Below are 5,331 nucleotides of genomic sequence, written 5' to 3'. Positions count from 1 at the left end.
GTTCCTTCCATTTTAGCATACTCTCACATAAGAAAAGTGACAACCTTGCTCGACGAATGGTGATTTGATTTGTAATTATATTAATTACATTCACAAGTCTCATTTATTTTGCCTTGCTCATCGCATTCACTTCAAAAGTTAATTTTGGGGGGTTTTCTCTCCTTATTCATGTGTGAATGTGAAAACTCTTCTCTATATCTAGTTGAATTGCTACTTATTTTCCACGAGAAGTGATCGTGTCCATATTGAACCAAAAAAGATTGAAGAATGGAAAAATGATGGAAATGCCTAACATATTTGTAAAGAATGTGGACACACGTAGTTCATGTAATGAATAGAGGGTCACTATGGGGGGTATCTCATTTGAGGTGAACAAGGATGTTAAAAATGATTAAATTGTAGCTATATTATTACATTAAAGTTAAATATAAATCATATTAACAAAGTTGTCATCATAATATTATATATTATTCAATTGTAAACTTTGCAAAATTGAATATTAATAGAAAAATAAAAAATTTCAACTTTCATAACTTTAATTAATTTAGAAGTTATTATATTAAATTTTAGAGAATTCAAAACTTAAAATCAAAATAGATACAAAGTGGCCCTACTCCATTTATTTTAAACTTTAGTTTACATATATAAAACATATAAAAATTCATAAATTCTCTTTAAATAGAATTGAAAATTTTAATCAAAGTTTCATTGTTTAGGTCTCTGACATCTAAAAATATAGGTATAAATACTAGTTTACATTTGGTGTGGCCATTTGCAATAACTAATTAATAATATGATATTAGATAATCATACTTCTAAACTCTTCATCAATCCAAAAAGCATAATTATACTTAAAAAGAGGTAAAATTTTTAATAAGATAAGAAAAGATACAAAAGAGAGAGCTCAACAGAGAGCTCTATCGTGATCAACAAGATTATCAAGTTCACAAGATAAGTCCAGGGATAATTGCCCCTAATAATAATAATTGAAAGAAGTAATGTAGATTTTATTTATTTATTCTATTTCAAAATTGTAAATTTGCTATTTAAATCCCTATTTTACGAGGGGTGTAGAGGGCACTAAAATTAGTTGCCACATGGCTGATGACTTCATATTCAATATTTTTAAGCTTTTAAAATTCGTTCATTCTTATTATAGTTTTAAAGCCCTTTTTAGCGTAATCGCAAGGTCTGAAATATGTCGACTGCAACGGCTCTGTAAAGAGAAAAGCCATTGGTTTAGTATCGTATTGTTACCATTGGTTTTTTATGGTTTTGGTTGCGTGGATTTGAAGTCTGGCTGCAACGGGTCTCTGAAGAAAAAACAGTGCTCGTTTTTCGCTTTTTATGGTTATAGTTTCGTGGGTTTCAAGTATGGCTGCAACGGTTTTGTGAAGAAAAAACAGTGACCCGTTTACGCTTTTTATGGCTTTAATTTCGTGTTGTTACCGTTGCTTTTATGGTTTTAGTGTTCCTAGCCCTACAACGGCTCTTTGTTTCACGGCCTATATAATAAGGTAATGCGGCTCTTGATTCCTCAAGTTTTCGGGGGGGTTTCATCCGCCGAGGGTTTGGTCCTCTTTTGCTTCGAAGGTATTTCAATTTTTGTTTTGAGCTCTTTTTTTCCTTTCATTCAGGCTTTTTTTTCGATGAGGGATTCATTGTCTGAGCTTATTTTGTTTATTTAGTCGCCAATTGGGTTTTGGCATTAAGTAGCACTGAATTTGTCTGCAGAGGTCTATATGGTTTGATTCTCTGTTTACAGTATGCTTCCTCTGTTTTTATTTTGTTTGACAAAGCAAAGTGAGATATGGTATAAATTTTATTGTGAATTTTTAGTCTGATTGAGATTAATTTTCAAGTTACTTTTCCTTATGGGATGGATTTCTTCCGTAAGAACATGTGTTTCTGCACAAGGGACGGCCATTGAGCTCTGAAAGCAAATCTTTATTTGCCAGTTTTAGTATCTTTTTAACTCTTACATTAAATGAAAAATGAAATAAGTAGATTTGAATGGAGAAATCAAAGTTCAGAGCATAAGTTTCTTTTTCGAAGATTTCTCTGTTTGAATTCTCTTCTCCTTTCTCTATTTACCTACTCATTTTGTATTTGTTAAAATTCTATTTGTAATATGTTAAAGTGGAATTGTGATATATATATGGATGTTAATGTACATCCATGTTACGATTTGATGCAGTTATGTACTCATTCTTACCTAATAGTTTTGTGGCTAGATTAATCATCAGTCTCGTTTGACTTTTTATGATTCTCTGCCTTTGCATAATAAATTAGGTCATTATGTTTTCCAAAATTTGCCATCATTGAGTTGTTCTCTGTTTACAGTTCACCATTCTTGGGCTTCCTCTGTTAATTATTATATAGTCTGAACAGGATGAGAACTAGTGTAAGTCGTTTCAATGAAAAACAAAATTTAATATTAAAGCTCAGCAACTTCGTTTGAAGATGTGTCAGTCTCAGGTATGATACTATGCAAATTTGTTTTATAACATATGACTCTTTGCATGTTATTTGATAGATTGAATGTAGGAGAGGCACAATGTAAAAAGGAATCATGTGGTGTGCAGATAAAGGAGTCGATGCAGGGTGTTGTTTTTATTTTGTTTGACAAAGCAAAATGAGGTATTGTTTAAATTTTATTGTGATTGTTTTCTGTATAGAGGCATTTTTTTCATTGCTTGCCTAGGTTTTTGCCTCATCGCATGGTGTGAAGGCTTTTTTATATGTGTGTGTGAATTAAAGAATTTTCAATGTTAAAATATTTTTATGTTCTAATTACTTCCCTTTCAAGCTTTGTATCTTTTTCTGCAGCATTTGATTATGCTAAGTGCTGTGTGTTTTAGTTGTGTTTCCTATTGTTTCATTTTCATTACCATCAACCATGGCTGCCTCTTTTTCTGTAGAGAAGAATTGTAAACATGATCATTCTTGAACCCAAAATGCTTATATGAATCTTGTTTTTGCCAAACGTCTTAATATGGATTTTCTATTTCAAACCTCTGGTGGCTATATACTGCTTAACATTCAATGTCTGTATTGTAATGTGTCGGGCCTTCTTAAACTGGAACTACACTATTAATTTTGATGGATTACGTATTGTAGAATTTATCTTAACCATATGTAAAGCCTTTATGTTCTTGTTCGATGTAGAATGTACATATGACATCAGAGCTAAGAGTACTTATGAAATCCGTTTAACTGATGGGATGTAGTCCAGTTGTTTTAAATTGTTAAGCTCAGTAAAATAAAAAGAAGTCTGTGCTTGCATAAGACTCAGTTAGCACATAGGTAATATTTTATCCCATATCTCAGACAAAAACAAAATAATAGGGGATTTGGATTCATTCAACAATCAACATTGTGGTATTTGCAGTCCGTACGGCATTGTTGTAGTTATCTGCTATGGTATCCTATAGCGAGATATTCTTGAAATGAAATATTTACTCCAAGGTGGTTTGTAAATTGGTTCTGCATAGTAAATTTTTGTATAATCAATGAAATGATGTAGAGCCTGTGAAGATCATCATTAATTGTTTTTAAAGTTTAATGCTACCTTATATGCAGGATTTTCTGCAGATCTTTAAGTGACTGCATCCTACTTGTTGAATGGGAAAATAATATTTTGACTTTTATATGGGAGCTCTATCACAAAATAAGCTCATCACACTTAATGGAATTTGGCTGGTCATAATTGGTCCTTATAACAAAATAGGCTTCTTATTTTTTAAACCCTTGTCCTTATCTGCTCTGTAGTAGATCAATACTCTCTAAAAGCAGTTTTCTTTTTGTATATGAATGTTATTATTCTTGGGTATAATGTAGAGCTATTATATTTATAATCTATAACACAGGGCTGACTTGGGGTATATTAGCATGGCCATGGAAGTTTTTGCCAGCACAGTTGTGTAGCCTCAATGGAAATTGCAAACTCAATGTGTGGTCTCAACTGGCCACTGAAACAGTAGAGAGCATATTGAAGTAGATTTTATGAGAACCTTAGATCTGATGAGTTTTTCCCCTCTTCACGTTTTAACTGGTTTTTAGTATTTTTAAGCTTAAATCCTCATCTGTTTGCAATATAGTTTGGTTTCTGTTCTACATGGGTTTCAGCATTTACAAGCTTAAGTATCTAATGTCAAGCAGCCAGCCATTGAAATCTATATGCAGTATTTTTTATTTTCATCTTGATGTAAACTTATATGTTTTCTCCTGCTTTGTTCATCCTGGGGTAAGTTTTAGCCAGCTTTGTTTGCAACATTGTTTTTGCTTCTGTTATTTACTATTTTTTTATTAGTGGTGCTTTTGATTCTTGGAGTGGAGCCACATACTTCCTCTCCATGCTGATCTAGTGTAGTATTTCAACAACAGCATTCAACGTGCCAGAGGCAATTGACATTTTCAGCATGCCAGAGGCAAATGACATTGTATTGGATTAGTGTATCATGTATATCTTTGTCAATTATGTAGACTGGTAGTGTAGAGTATCTCAATTGTTGTTACAGTGTAAATTGCTGTGTGTAAATTTTTATGGAAACGGACTTTTTGTTTAATATAAATTTTCCATTTGGGAGGGGTTGAGTTTCCCCCCTCCGTAAGGTTGAAGTAATGAATGCTCTGTGGTCATTCTTTTGATTTATATGTTTTTATATTGTAAGTTAGTTTCTGTTGAACGGCGTTGTCAGTTTAATTTCCTACATTATTTGTTAGTTATGTGGATTTGAATTCCAATCATCACTGTCCATAGATGTGAAGAATGTGTTTGAAGTTTGAACAAAGTCTGTTTAAATTATATTATTTCACATTCACATTAACTTGTTTCAATATCATTAAAATGAAAAGATTTTCAGTCACATTGAGTTTATTACTTTTTATCACTCTACAAATTTGCACCTAATAGTTGTTTTAGATCGCTAAGATTTAGGGTGTCTGTGATTAAATTCCTTTCTATATTGCATGAAATGTTGTAGAAAGAGAGTAAATTCCTTTCTATGTTGCACGAGATGTGGTGGTAAGAGTGTTGTTTTAGGGATGTTTCTACCGACATTAAGAGAGTATTTCAATTCACAAGTTGTGCTCTTTAATAGAAATGAGAAGAAGCTGGTGTGTGAAATGTAATTTTAATTTTGTTAATTTTGTTGTATATGAAATGCAACTTCCTTTTTCTATGCTTGTAATTTGAAACCATTGAACTTTTTGTGATATGTTTGAACTTTTAACCTCTTTGTGTTTTAACTCTATTGTGAGGTTTATGTTTTAGTTCTATTGTGAAGTGTGTTTGAACTTTTGGGTGTTAAGTATGTTTGGAGTTAACTT

At 32.0% G+C, this 5,331-nt stretch overlaps 1 long non-coding RNA gene across 3 annotated transcripts; it reads left to right on the top strand.

Annotated features, from left to right (window-relative positions):
• Positions 1-1,143: 1,143 nt before the first annotated feature.
• On the top strand, positions 1,144-4,613 carry LOC149567208 (uncharacterized). 3 transcript variants are annotated; one of them, XR_016362360.1, is made up of 2 exons: positions 1,144-1,593; positions 2,392-4,613. It is a non-coding gene; the product is annotated as an uncharacterized LOC149567208 (long non-coding RNA). The 3 variants fall into 3 exon arrangements; XR_016362361.1 differs by having other exon boundaries at positions 2,383-4,613; XR_016362359.1 differs by having other exon boundaries at positions 2,344-4,613.
• Positions 4,614-5,331: the final 718 nt, after the last annotated feature.

This window comes from Cupressus sempervirens, chromosome 3 (assembly GCF_028749045.1).
Source record: "Cupressus sempervirens isolate cs-2001-9-10 chromosome 3, ASM2874904v1, whole genome shotgun sequence".
Lineage (NCBI taxonomy): Eukaryota > Viridiplantae > Streptophyta > Pinopsida > Cupressales > Cupressaceae > Cupressus > Cupressus sempervirens.
The sequence above is the reverse complement of the archived record's forward strand: the minus strand, read 5'-3'. Positions and strand labels throughout refer to the sequence as shown.